Below are 27925 nucleotides of genomic sequence, written 5' to 3' on the forward strand. Positions count from 1 at the left end.
ATCGTTTTCTCTTCTGTTATTATTTTTAATATGACTCAAAAAACCAACTAAAGGTGTTGTTTTGTCGGTTTCGTAACTTGAGTTATTTGAAACGTCCAAATATTGAGAAACTGATAAAAGTTTTAAGTCATATTTAAATTAAATAACCGTAGGGACCGGATGTCTTGACCGAATTTGGAAAAATACATTTTCTAAACAATCTTGAGGAAATCTGGATGTTAATAAATATGATTTTTTTTTTCGTTCAAAACCAAGTTTTGCAGGTCTAAAATTGATGTCGTAGTCAGTATAACACCTGTTTGAATAGGCTTCCAAACTGCTTTTCCAAATTTGTCAGGAGCGACTTTTAAGTTTAAAAATAACTTAATGAACTCTTGAAGGAATTCTATAGTTTCCCTATAGACAGCCATGTTAAACTTGCTCAATTCCAAAATAGTTGATCTAAAACTAATCAACTGGAACCACCTATGTACCTATAACATCAATAAAACCAGCTGTCGTTAGAGAAGATTTGTCTTCTCTCTCCTCTTCCGCATCAAATTTTATTCCACAACTAACATTTCGATTCAAAACGTTTAGAGAATTTGACACCTTCATTTTGTTAAAATGGTTAGATTGTAAAAGATCCACATTCAATTTAGACGCAAATTGCAGCTCAAATTTGCCTTCTTCTTCACAAAAATCTTTAATGTGTTGTACGTCAACTAAACCAGAAGTTAGTTTATATTTTTCAACAAAATCATTTGGTAATTGAATGATTTTGTTTTGTACCAAACATTGCTTTATATCTATATTAATAAAAATGAATCGCCGAAATGTATGTACGCTCATAACTTCAGAACGACTGCACCGAATTGGACGATTCTTTTTTTTACGTGTACCTTATTGTCAGGACAAGGTTTATATGTAAGAAAATTTATAAAAAATAAGACGGCTAAAAGATAAAAAAAAATTAAAAATGTTGCATGGGAATCGCCACTTCGAATGAATTTGAATAGTTGGCGTTCCTGACGGACCTTTCGCCTAACTGACGTGTCATACAAAACTATTTCTTCCGTGCGATTGTGAAAAAAGTATTATTGCATTTCAAATTGTTCTTTGTTTTTTCGTAAAAAAAAACGTCGTTTATTTTAAGAAAAGTCTTAGTTAAAGTGAATTTAGTTACACATTGCGAAAGTGTGTTATTAATTTTGATCTGCCATTCTATTTACCTATGTTCACTTTGTTGGTTTCGACAAAACTTCAAACTTTACCGTTATTCGAGGATTTAATTTGAAGTTTTCAATATTTTAAAATTCTCAAGACAAAATTTACAGATTTGATTGACTGTGAAAATAATTCTGTGTCGTTTTATGAAGTTCATGACAATGCCGAGAAGACGACAAGCTGACATAAGTCCACGAAGTCAAACAAATGTGCGACGAACTAACTAAGGTGCAAATCGCGATGATTTATTTCAAGGATAATTCGGATACGGAAGTTGATCAGCGTTGTGCTCATAATCAACATCATAATCAAACATTGAAGCGAGACATTGGACGGTATGAATAAAACTGAGTAGATACTCATATTCGAAGTACGAAGTACCTACTTCATTATTACTCTCATATACCTGAGCATCTACCCGATGTACTGTGTATCTACTTGCAAACATTGTATCTCCCCGGACACAAATTGAACATTTATGCGTTTTGTGAGCATTTAATCTAAAAATGAGCATCGGCGTGGCAAATAACTATTTGTCCTTATAAATGATAAATTAAATGTAATATATTTTTTTTCCTTAAGAATATAGACTAGTTAACAAAGTTAGTTGAGTTACAAAAGTCTCTTTTGCTCCACGTTGGCCACCAACGAGCGATTTTCATGATTTTTGTGAAACTTTGCTGGTTTTGAATTTGAATTTTCTGTCCTCGATAGTTGATGTTCAGCAAGAACCACGGGAAGGTCTGGAGCAGATCTCGCTAGGAAAGGAGAGGGCTAGGAATTGTTAATGAGGGATAGAACGTTATACAGTACAATACAACGGAAATACAATACAGGTACCTACAATCTAGCTACAATACAGAATACACTACAGATACAGATACAATTCAGATACAATACAAATACAAAGTTAGTACCCAATACACCACCGGAACAAATTGCACCAAAAATTGAGAATGTTGCAAAATGAAAACCCAAGCAAGCACACCGATGGAACTCGGGACGAAATCTATTGGTCGCAGCGCTCACACGCCCAAGGGAGAACGCAGCCGCATAAATCCAAGGTCGTCTTACCTCATTCTCAAAGAACGATGCAACCCAGCGTCTAAGGGCCAAAAGAACCCCCCCAGGCCAAAGCGTCTGACGACATGGAGAATTCAAACCCGGAACCAAAGAATGCACTGTTGCAAAATTAAAACCCAAGCAAATGCACCATGAAAACAAAGCATATGCACCACTGGAGCTAAATTGGCAAGACCCAAGTTAAGTTAGTAACACATACAATATACAGTAGAAAATGCTTCAATTACAAAAGTTACAATATACAAATTTCTCCACGTTTGCCAACAAAGAGCGATGACTCTGCTCGCTCGTTGCTGTTGCCCAGCAAGAACCAAACAATACGAGGAGGTCTGGAGTGCGTCTTGCCATTAAAAGAGAGGACTAGGGTTTGATAGCATGGGTGAAGGACACCGTATTTTGTAAATTTGGACGCCGTAGTTTAAAAATGATGCATACGGTATTTTGTGAATTATAAACGCTGCACTTTGTATATTCCTAAGCCGTACTTTATCAATCCTGAATGCATGTTATTAACAACATATTTAAAAAAAAAACGGGCATTTTTGGAAAAATATCCACTTTCCTTCGTGTTCACAACACGTAACACAAAACATTTTCGCTAATATTTATTAACAATAAATTAGAAATTCGAGAACACGTGCTACTTTTAAGCCAAAACGGAGCTCCAGTGTTGCCGCTACCAGACCGGAATCAAAACTAAACACAGAGGATGGAAAAATTGACCTTTTATCAGGTAGCTCACCTGACAGTGACGTCATCGTACGTCACGATGAGATTGCAAACATTATTTTTCATATTTTAGATTAGAAATTGTACATTTTCGGGGTTAATTTAACAATGTTTAAACAAACTAATTAGTTTTTGCTAACCTCGTGTTCTTAGGAAGATGGATTTCGGTTTAATTATCATATATTGATAGTTATCATATTTGAACATTATGAATTCTATTAATTATGTTTAAATTTTATTTAATTATATCGCGAAAATGTATAGCTTGGACCCACCAACTTCAATCGTTTCGAAAATTTATCCAAAATGTAAACATTGTCGACCAAACGAATCACGGAATCCGATAAATTAAAACTGAAGTCGTACTTACCCTGTTTTCGGTCTTTTTCGGAAAAATATTCATTTTCGTCCGTGTTCACAGCACTAACACAACAAATTTTCCTTAATATGTATTAATAATAAAATTGAAATTCGCTAAAACGCTCCACTTTTACGCCAAAATGACGCGACGATCTTGCCGCCATCAAACAGAAATTAATACTGAACACAAAGGACCGTAAAACGTGACCTTTATACAGGTAGCTCACGTGACATTGACGTCATCGTACGTCACCATGAGACTGCAAAAATTATTTTTCATATTTTGGCCGGGAAAATGCACATTTTCGGGGATAATTTAAAAATGTTTAAACAAATTGATTTGTTTTTAATAATTTCGGGCTTTTAGGACAACGAGTTTCGGTTTAATTATCATATATATTTATGCTTATCATATTTAAACATTATAAGTGATATTAATTATGTTTAAAATTTATTTATTTATATCGTAAAAATGTATAGCTTTGATCAAGCGATTTCAATCGTTTCGAAAATGTCCCCAAAATTTAAACAAAGTCGAGTGAACGAATCACGGAATCCGATAAATTAAAACTGAAGTCGTACTTACCCTGTTTTTCGTCTTTTTCGGAAAAATATCCATTTCGTTCGTGTTCACAGCACTAACACAACATATTTTCCGTAATATGTATTAATAATAAAATTGAAATTCGCTAAAACGCTCCACTTTTACGCCAAAATGAAGCGACGATCTTGCCGCCATCAAACAGAAATTAATACTGAACACAAAGGACCGCGAAACGTGACCTTCGGACAGGTAGCTCAGGTGACAGTGACGTCATCGTACGTCACGATGAGATTGCAAAAATTATTTTTCATATTTTGGCCGGGAAAATGCACATTTTCGGGGATAATTTAATAATGTTTAAACAAATTGATTTGTTTTTAATAATTTCGGGCTTTTAGGACAACGATTTTCGGTTTAATTATCATATATATTTATGCTTATCATATTTAAACATTATAAGTGATATTAATTATGTTTAAAATTTATTAATTTATATCATGCAAATGTATAGCTTTGATCAACCGACTTCAATCGTTTCGAAAATTTTCCCAAAATTTGAACATTGTCGAGTGAAGGAATCACGGAATCCGATAAATTAAAACTGAAGTCGTAAGATAATTAGCTTTTATTTATGCATAAATTGTGCAGTGCGTTCTTTCTAACACTGACCATAGAGATTCCCAACTCAAGGTGTCTACCCCATATTAACTGATATTTTGGTGACTCAATTTTTGCCTTGATGGTTGAACACTGTTACTGTTTTCCGTTTTTGTTGTATCGAGATACTACTTGAGCATCAACTGTTACCTACTGAAGTATTAGCATCATCTAGAAAAACTAGAAATATTTTGATTTGATATTCGAGTAGATACTTCGTATTTCGAGTATGAGCATCTACTGAGTTTTATTTATATCAACCATTGTCAAAAATTTGATCGAACGTTGTTTGGACAGAACTTCCTTCGCACCAAAAGTATAATGAAACATATTCAGCATTTTCGAGTTGAGTTTTTTATTCACACAATTTTGTGATGACCTAATCAACATTTACGATCAACACGTATACCACCTTGGATTGGGGCAGTGTAATACTAAAAATAACTGTATTGTATTCCCAAAATTATCTGCGAAAATCGAGTGGGCCGTTCCATCAATTTTTTGGGGGGAATAAATAAATATTCTTAACAATTTAGCATGCTTATAATAACTTTAAAACGTCTGCAAGATTTCAAAGAAGTAATTTCTTCAACTCTTGAGTTATTCTCTAAAATAAATTGACTGATCCACACATTTTTTGGAGTCACTGTAAAAACAAATCTAAAAAATATGAATGCAAGGATAAATTACGAAAATATATTGATGATATTTGGCACATTTTAGATAGGATTTATTCGGCAAAATCTTGAGATGACGTCATCAAGTTTTTGGGCTTGATTAACAGATATATTTTGATTAAAACCCTACCATGTCAAGCAGAAACTTCAAAACGTCTGCTATATTTCAAAATTCAGTTTTGCAATTCTTGATTCAATCAATAAAATAAATTGACTCAGTGATTAATTTTTTTGAGACACCTCCTCTAAGCAAAACTAAAAAATATGAGTGGAATGATAAATCACAAGTATAGTCTCATCCTATTTTGGACATTTTAGATAGGATTCATTTGGCTATTTGGCAAAATTTTCGGCTGACGTCATCAATTTTTTGGAGGGAATAAGTAAATATATTTTGAAAAAAATATATGTATTATGCTTATTATATGTTTAAAACATCTGCAAGATTTCAACGCATTCGGTTTTGAAGATTCAAAATTAAATTGTGGGTGAAACGAAGTTCACGGGGTCAGCTAGTTTTTTAATAAATGTGGCCCATCTGCTAAAAAGTAAAATTTTCGCCATTAACTGGGTTTAGGACATAATTTTTTGTTTCGCATTTTCTTCCAAAGGTTTTCCACATAACTTGATTCGCCGATCCCATATTTGAGGTTACAGAAGGAACCATCAAACCAATTGCACTGATTTTCTTAAAAACTTCTGTAAGAACATCAGCTAGAACGGCCCCATTCATACTGTCTTCAGTAAAATAGTATGAAACAATTTGTTTCCAGCGAGTAGTAATACCTCCCACAAGAATTACCAACGCTTTTGTCGCTACTCCCTCATGTTTTGGTAAAGTAATTCCCCCAATATACGTCCCACTATGTACACCATAATCAATCCCAGCTTTTATATCCATTTCGTCCAATGCCACCATACAATCCCTCCGAAAATCCTGATTAAGCGATTCACATTTAATTTTCAAAAACCCTTTAATTTCATCCAAAACTCCAGATTTAAGCTCTAAATTTTGTAAATGAAAATTCAATGTTCGAATAGCTGGAAATGGTAGTTTAATTTTTCTTAATAAGTTATATCCACTGGTCCCACATCCAAATTTAAGCTTCAAAGATTTAGTGATTGTTTGCTCCGAACATTTTTTGATTTTTTTCCCTTTTAGAGCCTCAATAAAAATGAATCACGCTCAATGCCTTACTCTTCTCATAATTATTATCTAGGTACACTAATTGTAACTATAATAATATCGAAGATAGTGGTGAAAATGTATTTTGGGTTGCGTTTCAAATTTATTCAGGATCTTTATTACTCGTGGACCATCCTGTATGTACAACTTTCATTTCCAAAATCACTCTTATCATAGCAAGTATTAGTCCCGCCCACCCGCCCTCTCTTTTCTTAGAGGACATCTAATTTGCCAAAATCATTCTTATCTTGGCAAGTAGTAGCCCCGCCCACCCGTCCTCGCTTTTCTTAGAGGGTATCTCATTTGCCAAAATCAGTTTTATCTTATCTTACTGATGACTAAATTTTTTATTTTATTTTTCGCTCCCGACACCTCCGTTCATAACGTATTGAAGAGTTAATCCGCTATTTTCCAGATACCCGGTATGTATGTAATAACTGACATTAAAAAAAAAGTAAATATTCAGCATTCATTGTGGATTCATCTCATAATTCTTCTAGCTGTTTCCTTATACTTTTTCATTTTAGGTGACCTGAATTAATAATTATTAATTTCATAAATTACATAGTTTCATTTTAATTCGAGTGATTTTTTACTATTATTACTATAACCCAATGCAAAATACAAACATACTTTCGCATTTTCTGGTGTTTGTCATAAAAATCAAATCAAATTTGTCTGTAAATTTGTTAAATTAATTACTGAAAAATAACGTTAATAAGGTGATTAAAAGTGCGGTGCAAACAGGCAAGAAAGACATAGAAGACAATTATTTAATAATTACGTTATACAAAACTATTTTTTTATTACAATAATTATAATTTGTTTTTTATTTTGAAATATTATTGTTGTCTATTTTTTTTTTTTAACAAAAAGATATTTTGGGCCAAGGTGGCCCTGCGCCAAGTCGGCCGTGTCTAATTGTCCTAGACCGCGTTAATGGGGATGTATATATATACAACGTGCACACCTAAGATAAAACTTGAACGTAATTTTCTACAAAAATAAATAAATACAAAAATAATTTTTGGTGAGATTTCTAAAAATTCCAAAAGAATTTATATTTTTAGAGTCTTCAATTTTAGAGAAATTGTAATGTACAACTTATATATGATGACAGCTTTTTCAATATTAAATATATAGTCTCTTAAATGCTCTAGGGTTGCAAAATTAGAGTATTGCGAAGGCAAACCCACAGTTGTAGATCTCGTCGACTGTCTCTGCTTTCGCCCGTCGTCCATTGCAGAGGCGGATTCAAAAGAATCATATCCCCAACATGTTCGATTGGGTTTAAATCAGGTGACCGCGCGGTCACGGTCAGCGCAAAAGATTGACACTATTTTCGGCCAGGAAGTGTAAAGTCATGAAACACAGTGCATTTTACTTATCTGTATGGAATAAATCTTGTGACTGGAAATGAGATATTATGTAATGTTTTTACAAGAGTTGAACTCTTCCAATATTTTTTGTTGCGGATTCAAAGTTTTTAAATTTATGTGGTTGTGGTGGGACTCGTTATGCTTAGACAGCATTTTAAACTGATTAACAGTGGCAATTTTAAGAATAAAATTGTAAAAATAATAATCACTGATATAGTAACGCAAGCAAAATAAATGAAAACAAGAGTCATCAAGTTAATATTTGTTACCCTTAAAATTTAGTAGTTCAGGAGGTTAGTCTGCACGGTCTCAGTGCATTGTGTTACGTTATCTCAGTATCAAATGAGCACTTTAATCTTTATTTTCACTAAAAAAAAATTGTGTTGACGATTATGGTTCATGGCAGTTTAATGTAACTAGTTTGACTTAATGCCGGAGGTACAATGTGTTTTGTGTTCGGTTATAATTATAAAACACATAAAACAAGTCGTCTCAACAATTCGAAAAGAAATACCTAATTGCCTGAATGCTGATCCAAAACGACTGAGTGACAAGTTCGAAGTAATACAGTTTCTTTTTTGCTTTATATGGAAATTAGTAAGTTAACAATTAGCGATTTACATAGACATAATGTGAATCGTGCGTTTCGCGTTCGAGATATACAAAAATACTCAATGAATTGAAAGTTTGTTTTATATTAATTTAAATATCGATGATGTCACAATAACCTATGGGCAGGAGCTTAATTTATAATTAAAATCACATGATAATTAATGTAGTCTGACAGTTTCTATTTATTGCAAAAGAACTATCCTGTAAAAAACTGTTCTAAAAATACCAGTGACATCAAATGTAAAACAATCTATGAGAAAAAAGTACGCTTTTCGAAAAGAAAGTATTCTTACGCTGAAAGATAAACTTTACGCAAATAGACGTGTTCATAATTTAATCATAAAACTGCTTTAAATAGCTTTTTATAACTAATTAATGGTTACTTGTTAAATTTTGTGTTTTTTTATTACATATAGAATTTCAGTCTAATATTTTATTAGTCTAACTAATTAAGAATATGATTATTACGTAGAAAAATTTGTTTCAGTAATATTTCCTCCGGCTATACATTCCATTCTATAAAAACAGCATATCTAAAACATATGTACAATGAGTAGCAACTGTAACATTTTTGACAGATTCTGATGGATTGATTGCCGGTAATTATTTCTAGTATATATGAGTCATGTAAGTTTCCATTATGATCTGAAAATAAAATCTGCAGGAAAGAACTAATTGTTTCACGTATTGCTCAGCATTATTCTTCTGTATTTTACGTCAGTTTTCGAATGCAAAATTTGTAATTGTAAAATATGCAATCATTGCATAAGCTATGTTACAGGTTACAATATTTTTTAACTAATTTTCCTATAATTTATCACTTAAAAAAGGTATGTAGGCTCCTAGGTTTGCAATAAAAGAAAAAAAGTGCTTCCAATTATGAAGGTAACGACTCATAGTTTTCCTTTTTCTTACGTGCTTGAACTCATTATTTTTTTATTCCGGAAGGAAATGTCTTAAATTTGCAGTAAAAACCTGTTAAAATCACAGCACCCCAGAGAAGCTCATTTTTTATTCTTTACCCTTAAGCTAGGTACGTAATAGGGTCATCTTGTGTAAGCTATTCAAAAATAGGAATTTACTGAGGCACAACCAGAAAAAAACACAATTGTTGTAATTAATTTAATTTCAGTAATCCGCAAATCCATGTTTTACTAAATTTTGAAAATTCCTTTTTTAGTGCTTGTGATATATACCGGTGTCTGGAAAATGGCAGGTTAACTCTACTGTTGAGTCCGGCAAAAATAGAAAAAAATTCCTTCTCACATTTTGGTGGAGTTATAATGATTTCAAAATTGGTCCTTTTGCCAAGTTTAACAACAACACATTCAATATCACAATAACTAAGTAGGAATAAAACTAGCCTAAAACTAGCCCCACCCTCTCTTTTTTTAGAGGATATGTCATTTGCCAAAATCAATCTTATCTTAGCAAATACTAGCCCCGCCCACCCACCCTTTATTTTCTTAGAGGGTATTTTATTGGCCAAAATCAGTCGTATCTTAGCAACTAGTCCTGCTCACCTTCTTGTATTTTCTTGAGGGCGGGTGAGCGGGGCTCGTATTTACTAAGATAAGATTGACTTTTTCAAATGATATAACTTATAAGAAAATAAAGGGCAGGTGGGCAGAGCTAGTACTTTCTAAGATAAGCCTGACTTTGGTTAATGACATACCCTCTGAGATAATAAAGGCCGGTTGGGATGGCTAGTACTTGTTAAGGTTATCCTGATTTTGGTGAATAACATACCTTAGAAGAAAAGGTAGGGGCGGGTGGGCGGGGCTAGTAGTTGTTAAGATAATACTGATTTTGACGAATAACGTACCTTCGAAAAAAAGGGAAAGCGGGTGGGCGGGGCTAGTACTTGTTAAGGTAATACTGATTTTGGCAAATAACATAATTTCCTAGAAAAAAGAGGGCGGGTGGGCGGGGCTAGTAGTTACTAAGATAAGACTGATTTCGGCAAATCATACACCTTTCTATTTTCTTAAAAGGTATCATTCGCCAAAATCAGTCTTATCTTAGCAAGTATTAGCCCCGCCCACCCACCGCCCCCTTTTTTGGAGCGTATGTCTATTTGCCAAAATCAATCTTATCTTAGCAAATACTAGCCCCGCCCACCCACCCTCTATTTTCTTAGAAGGTATTTCATTGGCCAAAATGTTTATTTTGCCACTATATTTTATTTATAAAAATATGTAATTAATAATGACAACTAAATTAAAAAAAAACATTCAAAAAGTAAAAAAAAAAATATAACGATTTTTCTTTTATAGAATTTTTCCATTTCAACAATTTGTCATTTTATTAGAACCAAAGAAATTGGCCTAAAGTTCTTCACAGGAACATTGGCTCCTTAGTATCTAACAATATTGGTATCATTTCACACGATTTAATAATTTATCATTTATTTTTAATACGTTTTAGGCTAACTTTCTTCCCTGATGCATGTGGTAATTAACTTCGTAAGAGCCACCGTTCTTAATTCTTATGTTTTTAGTTTGTTTGGTCAATTTAAATTTTTTCTTTTTAAATTTATGAATAATATCTTGTTACTGCTTGAAACTTATACTTTCAAATTTAAAATTAGAAAATTTGTAGTGTGTCAAAAAATTCGATATGGCTAAATGTCTTTACAACTTTAGATACATGAGCTCTTCTAAAAATGTTGGACTATACCGGGTGTCTGGAAAATGGCGGATTAACTCTTCAGTACGTTATCTACGAAGGTTTCGGGAATCCCCAAAAAGTAATAAAAACATTCTTTATGATGTAGATTACAAAAAAAAAACGCAATTTTATAAAAGGACAATAACCATAACAACCAGTAGTCATTAATCGTTGTGCATTATTATTAATAAAACAAGCTGTTATTTTTCATTAATAAATATTAACGCATAACCAACTAAACACTAAAGCACATTTTGATCATTTTTTGTAAAAGTTAATCATCCGTATTTGCTCCAATATCACTGATTTTGGCAAATGACATACCTTCCAAGAAACGAGAGGGTGGGTGGGCGGGGCTAGTTCTTACTAAGATAAGACTGATTCTGGCAAATCATACACCTTTCTAGTAAATACTAGCCCCGCCCACCCATCCTCTATTTTCTTAGAGGGTATTTTAGTGACCAAAATCAGTCGTATCTTAGGAACTTGCCCCGCTCACCTGTCCTGTATTTTTTTGAGGGCGGGTGGGCGAGGCTAGTATTTACTAATAAGACTGACTTTTTCAATGGAATAACCTATAAGAAAATAGAAGGCAGGGGGCAGGACTAATACTTGCTAAGATAAGCCTGACTTTGGTTAATGACACACCCTCTAAGAAAATAAAGGGCGGGTGGGCGGAGCTGATACTTGTTAAGGTAATACTGATTTTGACAATTAACATACTTTCCAAGAAAAGAGAGGGCAGGTGGGCGGGGCTAGTACTTACTAAGATAAGACTGATTTCGGCAAATGATACACCTTTCTATTTTCTAAAAAGGTATCGTTTTCCAAAATCAGTCTTGCCTTAACAAGTACGCTTAGAGGCTATGTCATTCGCCAAAATCAGTCTTATCTTAGCAAGTATTAGCCCCGCCCACCCACTCTCTCTTTTCTTGGGGGGTATGTCATTTGCCAAAATCAATCTTATCTTAGCAAATACTAGCCCCGCCCACCCACCCTCTATTTTCTTAGAAGGTATGTTATCTGCAAAATCAGTCTTATCTTATCAAATACTAACCCCGCCCACCCACCCTCTAGTTTCTTGGAAGGTTTGTCATTTGACAAAATCAGTCTCATATTAGCAAGTAAGTACAAGCCCCGTCCACCCGCTGACTTGCTAAGATAAGACTGATTTTGGCAGATCACATACCTTCCAAGAAAACAGAGGGTGGGTGGGCGGGGCTAGTATTTGATAAGATAAGACTGATTTTGGCAAATTAAATATCTTCCAAGAAAACAGAGGGTGGGTGGGTGGAGCTAGTACTAGCTACGATAAGACTGATTTTGGCAAATGACAAACCTTCCAAGAAAACAGAGGGCGGGTGGGTGGTTTATTTTGTCACTATATTTTATTTATAAAAATATGTAATTAATAATGACAACTAAATTAAAAAAAAGATTCAAAAAGTAAAAAAAATAAAAAATATAACGATTTTTCTTTTATAGAATTTGACCATTTCAACAATTTTTAACTTTATTAGAACCAAAGAAATTGGCCAAAAGTCCTTCACAGTAACATCGGCCCCTTAGTATCTAACAATATTGGTATCATTTTGCACGACTTAATAATTTATCATTTATTTTTAATACGTTTTAGGCTAACTTTCTTCACTGATGCATGTGTTAATTAACTTCGTAAGAGCCACAATTCTTATGTTTTTAGTTTGTTTGGTCAATTTGGATTTTTTTTTAATTTATGAATAATATTATAATTGTTACTGATTGAAACTTATAGTTCAAATTTAAAATTAGAACGTTTGCAGTGTGTTAAAAAATCCGATATGGCTAAATTTTTTTACAACTTTAGATACATGAGCTCTTTTAAAAATTTTGGACTATACTGGGTGTCTGGAAAATGGCGGATTAACTCTTCAGTACGTTATGTACGAGGGTTTTGGGAATCCCCAAAAAATAATAAAAACATTCTTTATGATGTAGATTACAAAAAAAACGCAATTTTAAAAAGTAAAATTCGCAATACTGCAAGCACCTAATGCGTGATGAATACCTTTAGGACAATAACCATAAAAACCAGTAGTCATTAATCGTTGTGCATTATTATTAATATAACAAACTGTTATTTTTCCTCAATAAATATTAAATCATAACCAACTAAACACTAGAGCACATTTTGATCATTTTTTGTAAAAGTTAATCATCAATATTTGCTACGATAAAACTGATTTTGGCAAATGATATAGCTTCCAAGAAACGAGAGGGTGGGTGGGCGGGGCTAGTTCTTACTAAGATAAGACTGATTTTGGCAAATCATACACCTTTCTAGTAAATACTAGCCCCGCCCACCCATCCTCTGTTTTCTTAGAGGGTATTTTAGTGACCAAAATCAGTCGTATCTTAGCAACTTGCCCTGTTCACCTGTCCTGTATTTTTTTAGGGCGGGTGGGCGAGTCTAGTATTTACTAATAAGACTGACTTTTTCAATGGAATAACCTATAAGAAAATAGAAGGCAGGGGGCAGGGCTAATACTTGCTAAGATAAGCCTGACTTTGGTTAATGACACACCCTCTAAGAAAATAAAGGGCGGGTGGGCGGGGCTAGTACTTGTTAAGGCAATACTGATTTTGGCGAATAACATACTTTCCAAGAAAAGAGAGGGCGGGTGGGCGGGGTTAGTACTTACTACGATAAGACTGATTTTGGCAAATGATACACCTTTCTATTTTCTTAAAAGGTATCATTTTCCAAAATCAGTCTTGCCTTAACAAGCACGCTTAGAGGGTATGTCATTCGCCAAGATCAGTCTTATCTTAGCAAGTATTAGCCCCGCCCACCCACCCTCTCCTTTCTTGGAGGGTATGTCATTTGCCAAAATCAATCTTATCTTAGCAAATACTAGCCCGCCCACCCACCCTCTATTTTCTTAGAAGGTATGTTATCTGCAAAATCAGTCTTATCTTATCAAATACTAACCCCGCCCACCCACCCTCTATTTTCTTGGAAGGTTTGTCATTTGACAAAATCAGTCTCATATTAGCAAGTAAGTACAAGCCCCGTCCACCCGCTGACTTGCTAAGATAAGACTGATTTTGGCAGATCACATACCTTCCAAGAAAATAGAGGGTGGGTGGGCGGGGCTAGTATTTGATAAGATAAGACTGATTTTGGCAAATCAAATATCTTCCAAGAAAACAGAGGGTGGGTGGGTGGGGCTAGTACTAGCTACGATAAGACTGATTTTGGCAAATGACAAACCTTCCAAGAAAACAAAGGGCGGATGGGTGGGTTATTTTGTCACTATATTTTATTTATAAAAATATGTAATTAATAATGACAACTAAATTAAAAAAAAGATTCAAAAAGTAAAAAAAATAAAAATTATAACGATTTTTCTTTTATAGAATTTGACCATTTCAACAATTTTTAACTTTATTAGAACCAAAGAAATTGGCCAAAAGTCCTTCACAGTAACATCGGCCCCTTAGTATCTAATAATATTGGTATCATTTTGCACGACTTAATAATTTATCATTTATTTTTAATACGTTTTAGGCTAACTTTCTTCACTGATGCATGTGTTAATTAACTTCGTAAGAGCCACAATTCTTATGTTTTTAGTTTGTTTGGTCAATTTGGATTTTTTTTTAATTTATGAATAATATTATAATTGTTACTGATTGAAACTTATAGTTCAAATTTAAAATTAGAACGTTTGCAGTGTGTTAAAAAATCCGATATGGCTAAATTTTTTTACAACTTTAGATACATGAGCTCTTTTAAAAATTTTGGACTATACTGGGTGTCTGGAAAATGGCGGATTAACTCTTTAGTACGTTATGTACGAGGGTTTCGGAAATCCCCAATTAATAATAAAAAAAAACATTCTTTATGATGTAGATTACGAAAAAAACGCAATTTTATAAAAGTAAAATTGGCAATACTGCACGCACCTAATGCGTGAATGAATACCTTTAGGACAATAACCATAACAACCAGTAGTCATTAATCGTTGTGCATTATTATTAATAAAACAAGCTGCTATTTTTCATTAATAAATATTAAAGCATAACCAACTAAACACTAGAGCACATTTTGATCATTTTTTGTAAAAGTTAATCATCAGTATTTGCTAAGATAAAACTGATTTTGGCAAATGACATACCTTCCAAGAAACGAGAGGGTGGGTGGGCGGGGCTAGTTCCTACTTAAATAACAAGCACGCTTACAGGGTATGTCATTCGCCAAAATCAATCTTATGTTAGCAAATACTAGCCCAGCCCACCCGCCCTCTTTTTTCTTAGAGAGTACATTTGAAAAAGTCAGTTTCACCTTAGTAAATACTAGCCCCGCCCACCCACCCTCTGTTTTCTTAGAGGGTATTTTATTGGCCAAAATCAGTCGTATCTTAGCAACTTGCCCTGCTCACCTGTCCTGTATTTTCTTGAGGGCGGGTGGGCGGGGCTAGTACTTGTTAAGGTAATACTGATTTTGGCAAATAACATAACTTCCAAGAAAAGAGAGGGCGGGTGGGCGGGGCTAGTACTTGCTAAGATAAGACTGATTTTGGCACATGATACACCTTTCTATTTTCTTAGAAGGCATAATTTTCCAAAATCAGTTTTTACAACAAGCACGCTTAGCGGTATCTCATTCGCGAAAATCAGTTTTATCTTAGCAAATACTGATGATTAACTTTTACAAAAAATAATCAAGATCTGCTCTAGTTTTTAGTTGGTTATCTTTTAATATTTATTAATGAAAAATAACAGCTTGTTCTATTAATAGTAGTGCACGACTCCTGGTTGTTATGATTATTGTCCTAAAGATATTCACGCATTAGGTGCGTGCAATGTTGTCAATTTTACTTTTATTAAAATCAATTAATTGTCTTTTTTCCCTAATCTACATAATCAAAAATGGTTTCATTATTTTTTGGGGATTCCCGAAACCTCCGTACATAATGTACTCAAGAGTTAATCCGCCATTTTTCAGACACCCGGTATAGTCCAAAATTTTTAGAGCAGCTCATGTATCTAAAGTTGTAAAGAAATTTAGCCATATCGAATTTTTTGACACTCCAAATTTTCTAATTTTAAATTTGAAAGTATAAGTTTCAATCAGTAACAAGATATTATTCATAAATTAAAAAAAAAATCTAAATTGACCAAACAAACTAAAAACATAAGAATGGTGGTTCTTATGAAGTTAATTAACACATGCATCAGTGAAGAAAGTTAGCCTAAAACGTATTAAAAATAAATGATAAATTATTAAGTCGTGTAAAGTGATACCACTATTATTAGATACTTACTAAGGAGCCAATGTTACTGTGAACAACTTTAGACCAATTTCTTTGGTTCTAATAAAATTAAAAATTGTTGAAATGGTTACATTCTACAGAAGAAACATCGTTACATTTTTGATTATTTTTTTACTTTTTGAATGCTGTTTTACATTTAGTTGTCATTATTATTTATTTATTTTTGCAAATAAAATATAGCAGCAAAATGAAAGTCATTTACAACACCGAATTGTTAAAATTAATCTCAAAATAACATTTTATTCTATTTACTTATCATTTTAAGCTCCATTGTCATGAATTAATGTTTTCCTTCAAGTCAAGTAACATACTTTTAAAAGTACGTGGCAGTTATAACTTTTAAAAATATTTTAACTCTTTCGGTTTTGTATATTTTATAAAGACCTCATCGTATCTCATTATAATTAATTTTGAATAAAATGCTGTTTGAATTAATGCTTACGCAAAATTCTTCGAAAACTGAATTACCAGTAGCAAACTATTTAATAATTAACGGTGTTGTGCAACAGATGATTTGAAATTTTCGAAATGAAGTTCACCGGTAAGATGTAACTTTAATCAAGATGTAGACAATATTAACATTTTTTCAAAAATATCAAGAATGAAATAACATAAGCTTTGAAAAATCATTGTCATGAATAATAAAGAACAATCAGTGCTACTTCCTATTTTTTTAATGATTTGATACCGGTTGAAGCAATGAATTGTCCAAAATATCATCATCACTAAATTCCAAATGACTTACCAATCAGTAATCTAATCTAAGATCAACTGTGATCCAATCTTATCTCTTAACATTTTTTTTTCGTGACTAGATTTCTGGATATTTTGGACGACACTAAATAATTAATTATTTTTATTTAAACTAATTACTTTCCACCTTATTCGTACACAAAAGTCATTTCACGAGTTAACATTTAATTCTAATTATCGATGTTTAGAGAGGTAGAGGGGGAAATACTATATTATACTCTCTCTCAACTCAGATGCAGTCGCACAATATTTCTGATCTTCGGGAAAGAGCTTGTGATACACAAATCGTTGGTGCGCACGTTATTAATTAAACTAATTAAACACGGAAAACACTTTTGTTACAAATTTACAAACTACCCATTTCAGTACAGTGAGTGTAGTGTTTCTAAGAGTTTCATTGAAAAAGCAGCTAAACAACATACTCCAGGGTTGTTCTTCGAGGACAAGTTACAAGTAAGAGCTTTGATTATGCGATTTTGCGGCATTTGGTTACTTATGTTTTTCACGAATTATTCTATTGTATTTACAAAACGAGATGTGTTTGCCAAAATTCCGCAATAACCATAAAACAAAAGTTAATTATTATTAGTTCAAGTAAAATTTCTGTGCTTGCTCCTTTCTCTTTTTTATTTTTGTCGACACTTTCACTTAAAACATAACTGACTGGAATAAATCATTAATTAAAAGTGGACTGGTAGAGACAATCAAAAAATGCGCGTTACACTAACAATGTTACATTCAATTCAGTTTATACTATAATGATAAAAATATACATTGTTGTTACATCATTTTTTTCATGAACCGTTTTTAGTTAGTTTGCGGGGTAGTAAAGGCTTTCTTAGAGGTAATCTTAGTACTTAAGTTTCTCATGTTCCCACGCCTACGTTTTTGCGTAGATATCAATTCGTTACAGAGTAACGATTGGACTAGTATCATATATTCCTCGTGCTCCAGTATCTAATGAGTAATGAATGACCCACTAAAGTTAAAATCTATTAATCTATTACAAAAGAGCAAAAAAGATAGGACTACTTCTGTACACAAATAGGGTGACTTTGCAATTATTTTTCTTTTAGAAAATAAACAAATACAGTTCTACGTATAAATAATTGTAAACGTGTTTGTGATCAGATTATTGTAACGTAGAACTTTAATTATGTGAATATTAAATTGTTTTTAAAACACTTCATTTGCGTACTCTCCTACATACATAAGTAAATACATAAAAATATTAGAACAGTGAATGACTTGAGTCATCCGGATTTCATTCATTACGCTGCACGAGAAAGATCACAGGTATTTCGCAGCGCGGATTAGAACAAAACTATAGGTTTTTCACAGGTAGAATACATTTTACATCATTTTTATTATTAACCTCTACCTGACCAGAAAATGAATGGTATCATAGTCGGAAGCGTTTGCCTCTCTATAACATACCATGCACATTTACACATGACGATCCAAATTGATAAAATCGCGTATTTATCTGGAAAGTTCAGTTAAAAAAAAAACTAATAATTACCGTCGCTTTAAAATTAGACACTTATTTCCGTTGTAAAGTGCGTCAAAAGCAAATCTGCCAACTTTATCACCGCTTGAAATTATTAGGTCAGTAGCGGTTACTCTCTTACATTTAACACAATTACTAAAAATTATTCATTAAATTATGCAAAACTCAACTTTCCCATTGTCAAGTTTCAATATTAAATCAAGGCAATTTTTTGATGAAGGCTGCATAGACACTGTCAAAGTGATTTCATGTTTAGTTAGTGTCAAGGTTTTGATCATAACCACTCCAATTTTTATTCTTCTCGAGAACGATATTGTCTTTGATGATCTTTCTTCCGATCATTTTTCAAAAACGTCAAGTAAAACTTTTATAATTCACAAATTTTTGCTCGAATTTAGTTTTTGATCGCTTGGTTACTGAATGGTCGCAAGATATTGGAACAGAACCAAGAGTCGGCGCCATGCTGTCTGTTGTAACGACCTTGATTTTATTATACACATGTAACAAATGTATTTCAACTTTCAACGTATCGTTCAATGCTAGAAAAAACTTGAATGGCACCATATTCGGAATTTATAATTAAGTGTATGTTATAATTATCGTCCAAAGCAAAAACGATTTTTGCACAGGTGGGTACTTGAAACGTGAGGCATTGCTTCCGTTTTAATAATTCAGAAAACGCTTTTTTCTTCCGGTTTAATTAAAGATTTTTCAAGTACTTCTTCTGACCTTGCGTATGTCTGACCGATCAAACAAAATTTGTTAATATCATTCGAATAAAGTTCAAAGTCCTGCAATCGTATTCCTCCTTTCTTTTGGCGGTCCTTAACCCGCAACACCTACCCTTGAATGGACAACATAGTGTCCCTGGTAGATTTGATCTTGATCATAGGGATTTACCATAGGGTGGTACGTGGTTCCGAGGTTACGATGCGCAAGCACATCAAGTATGATATAATTAAGTGACATTGCAAGTCAGAGTAAATACACCATTATTAAAAAAATGTGACTTTATTTATGTAATTTTTTTTGATGATCATGAAATTAGACTCACGTTCGAAGGGTTTTTTGACACATGAAAAAGTCATAAAATGAAACAGTAGTACTGACGTACAAGCACTACCACATCTTAAGACGTACTTTTCCATAAAAACTTTCTGAGATGATGTCACCAACTTTTTAATGAGAACAAATATAATAATTAATAAATGACGTTGTTATTTTGTTCCTAGAATTTAGAGGAAATTAAATGAACCGCGTGTCAGATAATCCGTAAAATCGGTTCATATATTTTTATAAATTAATACCATATATCTAAACAAAAAAGTACCTAATACCTTGTCTTGGGGCATACTTTTTTAATAAATAATTTGGGAATACATAGCACAAGATAATAGTATCAATTTTTTCAGAATAAATGAATTGTACTAAAATATCTAGTTCTAAAAATTTTCAAGCAGTACTAGTTTTCCTGTACTTTTTTCATTTGAAATGCTAACAAGACTTAAAACACTTCTCATGTATATTAAATGCTAAAGTACAAGGATCAATGTAAAAATCAGAATACCACGTCAGTCACCTCTTGCTTTCTGACGTCAGGCAATTTAAAAAATCACTTTGTTTTACGTCATAGCTTAAAATCTGGAATGTAACGTGTTCGCAGACTGCCACGTTGGATATATAATTACCCTATTTTCCACGTGTAATCAAACAACAATTACTTTCAAGACTACACGAAGAGAAGTAAATTGGCAGCTCGAAACTGATCACTTGCATACATAAAAATGGGTGAATTGTATCCTGTTCATGTTACGTAACACCAAATAGAAGACACGACTACAATATAAAAACATTGTTGTATTGGAAGACAATATAATTACTAGACCTGATGAATTGCTATATACATTTTTTCTACAGAATATTTATATATCTAGTTAACATTAAAATAAAATAAAAATGCAGCAGATACAATTTGGATGGTGCATGAAAGCAGACTATAATAAACGTTTAGATCAAGTGAAGATATAATTGCCATTAATTAAGATATTAATAAACAAGTCAATAAACGCGTTAGCCAAAGAGTGTGCGATATTTCTGGAGCATATGGACTTGCAACTATCTATGTTGTAATTTAGATGATGAGTGGGATCTCATACACCTGGTCTCTCCTCCTTAATCATAATTCTCTGAAACGAATCTTCAGATTGTCATTTTTCTGCTAACCGTGAGTGGATATTTTTAGCTTAAATTTCATAACACTAAACACAGTTGTGCGTAAAAATACGAAAATTTTTGGCGAAATTCTTTCGAGCTAAGTCAAGATTACTACAAGGCTTGTTTATAAAATACTAAGTGTATGCATTTTTAAATTAAGTATATGTGTAATATTTAACGCCAAAACAATTTTGAGTATTTTTATTATTCTTTTTTTTTCTTTAAGAAGTTCAAAAAACGTTTTTAGTAACTGCGTAGTTTTAGTTATTTTAGACTGTCTTGCTTGACTATAACCTTGTGGGTTTAAAATTAAATACTAAACATTGTGCAATGTTTTTGCGTTGATATTTGAATTTGTTTCCAAAAACAGTCATATCATCTTCAACAAAAACAGTTGACACAAGTTTAAAAAAACTATGTTAACTTAAGCCAGTTAATAACAATTGTTAGTTAATTTTATACCAAATGTCTCGTTTTGAAACGAAATTAAACCAACATTTTGCTTCTAAATTAAGAAATGAAACACATAAATCAGTTTTTATTTACGTGATCTAATGAAAGGTTATCGACAGTAATTTGTTAAGTTTTAATGGTCTGCTGCTATTATCTGATTGCGTAAAATATGTATTAAATATTTGATAAGTACAACGGACAACTATAACACAAGCAGACGAGACAGAACCAAATTCTATACGTATAAAAACCAATGGTAACGAAAAATTTGTGTTTACTTCAAACTTAAAAAACAGACCTATCTTACAACATATTGGTTATTACTAAAGCTAGGAATTATATGCAGAAAAAAACATGTAAATATGCGCATAATATGCAGAGAAATTTGGTATCATATGTTACCATTTTAGACATGTTTTAAGTTTCTTGTTGGCGAAATATGTCTACACATATTAAGAAATCAAGGCAAAATGTAGCCCCGCCCACCCACCCTATCTCAATTGTGATGATTTTTTTATTTCTCTGCGAGAAATTAAAAACAAGTGTTTGAGTATGTGTTGTTTAAAGAAGACCAAAGATTAGACCCCACCCATACCCGCCCCGATTTCAATTCTCAATTATGATGAATTTTTCATTGGTTGTCAGATCGAGGGACAGGGCTTAATTGCAAGATCCATATTTCTCTACAAGAATTTACTATTTTAATTAGGTTTCTTGTTCTTTGAGCAAATTTGTATCATTTTAAAACATCACTTTTGTGAATAAATTTTAGAATATTAGTTGCTTTTGATTTTTTACAAAAAGTCACTATTTCCATATATGAATAAATATACCTGTGTTCCATAAAAAAAATAAAGTTGACGTCATTTCCGGTTCAACCAGAAATGATAATAAAAATGAGGTTGCCATCTCATCAATCTTTTAAATTGATACAAATTTGTTCGAAGAACTACAGACTTATTTTGCAGAATAAAAAAGTTACAGGGGTTGGATCAAATAAAAGAAATACCCCGTATAATGTAATACTTTCAAAAATAACTCAAATTAAAATACCGACAAGCTGAGTATTTTATTAGCCTTCGATTTGTCTGTCATATTTTCATGAACAAAATGAGCTTGGACTATAAGATATAAATAACGTCTTTCCAAAAACAATTCTTTTAGACATTTTAAGTTTCTTGTCGAAATCAGTCTACACATATTAAGAAACAATGGTAAAATGTAACCCCGCCCACCCGCCCTCTCTCAATTGTGATGATATTTTTTATTCGTCGTGAGTCAACAGGGCGGAGCTTAACTGCAAAATCCTTCTTTCTCTGCGAGAAATTAAAAACAATTTTTTCAGTATCGTGTTGTTTAAAGAAGACCATGTATATTAAAAAGAAAAAACTAAAGCCAAAGATTAGGCCCCACCCATACCTGCTATGACCTAAATAGTAATGAAGTTTTCATTTGTTGACATACCTAAGGGCGGAGCCGAATTGCAAAATCTACATTTCCTTACAAAAATTTGCCAATTTAAACGTGTTTTAAGTTTCGAAGGATTATAATAAGTTAATATTTTGCTTTTTTTCTTAATATACATGGTATTGTTTGAATAACACGATACTCAAAAACATGTTTTTGTTGTTGTGAAGAAATAAGTATTTTGCAGTTGAGCTCCGCCCTCTTGGTTCAAGGCGAATAAAAAAAAATCATCACAAATTCGATAGGGCGGGTGGGCGGGTTTCCATTTTGCCGTTTTGTTTTAATATGTGCAGACTTCTTTTCACAACATGAAACTTAAAATATGTTTAAAATGGAAAATGTGTATAAAAAAATATCGAGTTTACAATTACTTTTCGCCCCATAAATGTAAAATCCATATTTCCTTGCAAAAATGTTCCAATGTACCTGTTTTAAGTTTCTTGTTCCCGAAATAAGTCTACACATATTAAGAAACAAAGGTAAAATGTAGTCCCGCCCACCCGCCCTCTCTCAATTGTGATGATTTTTTTATTCGTCGTGAGCTAAAGGGGTGGAGCATAACTGCAAAATTTTATTAAACGTATTTTAATTTTGGTTCTCTGTTTCGAGAAGACAAGCTCATTCAAATCAACAGAGAAATATGTATTTTGCAATTATTCTCTGTCCCTCGCTCTAACAATGAATAAAAAAACATCGCAATTGACGTCGGGGTGGGTGGGTGGGGTATAATCTTTTTTTTTCTAAATAAATTTTCAGTTTCTTGTTGCCAAAAGAAGACTTCGTATATTAAGAAAAAATAGACAAAATATAAGCCCCGCCCACCCACCCTTTCTCTATTGTGATGAATGTTTTATTCATAGTGAGCTGAAGGGCGGAGTTTAGTTGCAAAATCTTCATTTCTCTACAACAAATTACTATATGAAATTCATCACAATTGAGATTCGGGTGGGTGGGTGGGTTTAATCTTTTTTTGTAACGTATAGAGTTTTCTCTCAACAATACGATCGTTAAACACCTTTTCAGTTTCTTGTCGTGAAAAGAAAACTACGTTCATATATTAAGAAAAAATGGTCAAAATATAAGCCCCACCCACCCACCCTATCTCAATTGTAATGATATTTTTATTCGTCGTGAGTCAAGAGGGCGGAGCTTAACTGCAAAATCCTTATTTCTCTGCGACAAATTGAAACCAAGTTTTTGAGTATCGTGTTGTTTAAAGAAGACCATGTATGTTAAGACAAAAATAAAGCCAAAGATTATGCCCCACCCATACCCGCCCCGATCTCAATTCTCAATTGTGGTGAATTTTTCATTCGTTGTCAGATCGAGGGGCAGGGCTTAATTGCAAGATCCATATTTCTCTACAAGAATTTACATTTTAAACATGTGTTAGGTTTCTTATTCTTAAAAGACGACTACGTATATTAAGAAAAAAAGGCAAAATATAAGCCCCGCCCACCCGCCCTATCTCAATTGTGATGATTTTTTTTAACCGTCGAGAGGCAAAGGAGCGGAATTTAATTGAAAAATCCTTATTATTTCTCTAGAAGAAATTACCATGTAAGACATGTGTTTGAGTATCGTGTTATTCATAGAATACTGTGTATATTAAGAAAAAATTAAGCCCCGCCCATACCTGTCCTGATCTAAATAGTAATGAAGTTTTCATTTGTTGACAGACCTAAGGGCGGAGCCTAATTGCAAAATCCATTATTTCTTTACAAAAAATTTGTATTGTAGACGTGTTTTAACTGTCTAAGGATAAAAAAAGTCGTCACACTTTTTTCTTAATATATATAGTATTCTTTGAATAACACGATACTCAAAATAAATTTTTAATTTCTTGTAAAGAAATAAGTATGTTGCAGTTAAGCTCCGCCCCGCCCCCTTGGTTCAAGGCGAATAAAAAATTCATCACAATTGAGATAGGGCGGGTGGGCGGGCTTCCATTTTGCCTTTTAGATTTAATATAATGTGTAGAAAATTTACCATTTCAGACACGTTTTACGTTTCTTGTTGCCGAAATAAGTTTCCACATATTAAAAAAAAAAAGGCAAAATGTAGCCCCGCCCACCCGCCCTATCTCAATTCTGAAAATTTCTTTTTATACGTCATGAGTTAAGGGACGGAGCTTAATTGCAAAATTTTATTAAACGTATTTTAATTTTAGTTCTCTGTTTTGAGAAGACAAACTCATTCAAATCAACAGAGAAATATGTATTTTGCAATTATGCTCTGTCCCTCGTCTAACAATGAATAAAAAAACATCACAATTGAGGTGGTGGGTGGGTGGGGCATAATCTTTTTTTTTTTCTAAACAAATTTTCAGTTTCTTGTTGCCAAAAGAAGACTTCGTATATTAAGAAAAAATGGACAAAATATAAGCCCCGCCCACCCATCCCTTCTCAATTGTGATGAATGTTTTATTCATTGTGAGCTGAAGGGCGGAATTTAGTAGCAAAATGTTCATTTCTCTACAAGAAATTACCATATGAAATTCGTCACAATTGAGATTGGGGCGGGTGGGTGGGGCTTAATCTTTGTTTTTTTTTAAATATATGTATAGAGTTTTCCTTCAACAACAGGATAGTTAAACAAGTTTTCAGTTTCTTGTTGCCAAAAGAAAATTTCGCATATTAAGAAAAATTGGTCAAAATATAAGCCCCGCCCACCCACCCCTTCTCAATTGTGATGAATATTTTATTCATTGTGAGCTGAAGGGCGGAATTTAGTAGCAAAATGTTCATTTCTCTACAAGAAATTCCCATATGAAAATCAACACAATTGAGATTGGGGCGGGTGGGTGGGCTTAATCTTTGTTTTTTTTTTTAGTATATGTATAGAGTTTTCCTTCAACAACAGGTTAGTTAAACAAGTTTTCAATTTCTTGTTGCCAAGAGAAAACTTTGTATATTAAGAAAAAATGGACAAAATATAAGCCCCGCCCACCCACCCTGTCTCGATTGTGATAATTTTTTTTAACCGTCGAGAGCGAAAGGAGCGGAATTTAATTGCAAAATCCTTATTATTTCTCTACAAGAAGTTACCATGTATGTAAAAGACGTGTTTTTGAGTATCGTGCTATTCACAGAAACCTAAGTCTACCTATTAAGAAAAAATTAAAGCCAAAGATTAAGCCCCACCCACACCTGCCCTGATCTAAATAATAATGAAGTTTTCATTTGTTGACAGACCTAGGGGCGGAACCTAATGGCAAACTCCATATTTACTTACAAAAATTGTCCATATTAAACGTGTTTCAAGTTTCTAAGAATTAAAAAAAATCATCTGAATTAAGATGGGGCGGGTGGGCGGGATTTATATTTTGCCGCGTTTTCTTAATATACATAGTATTCTTTGAACAACACGATACTCAAAAACATGTTTCTAATTTGTTGTAAAGAAATAAATATTTTGCAATTTAGCTCCGATTTGTTCAAGGCGAATAAAAAAATAATCACAATTGAGGTAGGGTGGGTGGGCGGGCTTCCATTTTGCCTTTTTGTTTTAATATGTGTAGACTTCTTCCTTTACAAGAAATAAAAAACATGTTTTTGAGTATCGTATTGTTCAAAGTATACTCCTGTAGGTAAGCGAAGAAAAATGTTACTGCCTCGGTGGGAATCGAACCACACGCCTGCCGCTTGCCGGGCAGGTATCCTGACCACTAGACCACGAGGGTGTTGGGTGTTAATACATCGATTCAATCAATCACTCATTTTCTTTTGAAGCATGTTGTATGCACAGACTCAAGAAATAATAGCATACTAGTGAAGTCCTGTTAAACACGTCGTACTTTCTTCTCTTAGCTTCTTTCTGGAACCAAAAATCAGATATCTTGAGTAATAAATGTAGCATGTTAATAGTGAAATTGTTATTTGTTGCATAGTATCAAAATTAATAGTATGCGTTGTTAGTTTAATAAATGTAAATATTCATATGGTGGTACCTTGTAGTGAAATTATCTTGGGACTTGCATAGATTGTGAACATTATTTCCATAGGTGATAACAAAATTATTTGTAATAAGTGTGTTAAAATGGGATTCATAGAATGAAAATTAATAGCTAACAAATACGACTACGAAATAAGTACCCATATCTGGGCATTTACTGAGCAATTTACATCTTTTTCCGATGTCAAACAGTCTTACCACTGCAGTGAATTCTAAATTCGTGTTTTTTTTTGGATCAGTGAGGAACGATCAGTCATATTTGTGATATTTATCCACTTGCAATCGTACCGAGTGTGGTCTCCATGAGTTTCGGATAACGATTTTCTGTTGATTGAAGTTACGACTTAAATAACAGTTAAACGGGACACGGGCATTACATGCAGCTTGTAGGAAAGTGATTCTTCGTTATCTTTTTGGTTGCTTGTCAAAACACGACAAAATTTTAGCTTTTGATAGAGAAATTGCACTTGATGTTATAACAGTACCGGCAAATCATGCGATCAGTTTCGGCGCAGGTTTATCTCTATTTTTTGTATTTAATTACACCGCAATCGTCCGATAAATACGATAAATGCGATAATTTTGGTTGTCTATGTTCTTAGGGACGATTATTCCTGGCGAGTACGCTGACGGAAAAGAAAACGAGCAACAGGAAGAAAACCGCGCTCAGAGAGATAACTTGATCTCGTTGTGTGGCCACTTGTGGTGGTTCTTTCAGAGATTGTGCTTTTTCATTAAGTGCAAGGCCGATGATTGCCAAAGGCCTCTAAAAACTTAACATATCTTAATTCCGTTCGCCGGTAATTCAATAAAAATCCGAAAAAGAAAACAACTAAAAGCGGAAACCTAAAATAATGGATGCGACAGGACCGTAATTTTATGGTGTTTACTCATGTAGTGAGAGAATTTAATTTTCTTAGAAAAGGAGACATTCCTCACAGTTTGCTAAAAATAGTAGAACCAGTTTAAGAGAGATCACGGAGTTATGATAATAGTATACACATTGTGCTAAAGCATATGATACGATCATGTCACACACAACAGGTGCGCACTTGAAATACTCGAATCTGAATTATTTATGTATGTTGCATATTTAACTGTTACCTATATCATTTATGGCTTCCAGCTAGTTTCTTCACTCGGACCAACACCA

The 27925-nt window shown here is 33.2% G+C and overlaps 1 protein-coding gene across 4 annotated transcripts in view; it reads left to right on the plus strand.

The window, feature by feature from the left end:
• LOC135136473 (ion transport peptide) overlaps positions 1 to 27925 on the plus strand; it is an 80770-nt gene that overhangs the window by 45450 nt on the left and 7395 nt on the right. The window contains exon 1 of one of the 4 annotated variants that reach the window (XM_064065757.1): positions 17425 to 17627. The exons of the other annotated variants lie outside the window; for them this stretch is intronic. The gene's annotated coding sequence lies outside the window, so the exon portion shown is untranslated. Of the gene's footprint in view, positions 1 to 17424; positions 17628 to 27925 lie in introns of those variants that run through there. 4 annotated transcript variants of the gene reach the window in all.

The sequence above is a fragment of the Zophobas morio genome, unplaced genomic scaffold (assembly GCF_036711695.1).
Source record: "Zophobas morio isolate AGI-343-1 ecotype UQ-CSIRO unplaced genomic scaffold, CSIRO_AGI_Zmor_V1 ptg000026l, whole genome shotgun sequence".
NCBI lineage: Eukaryota > Metazoa > Arthropoda > Insecta > Coleoptera > Tenebrionidae > Zophobas > Zophobas morio.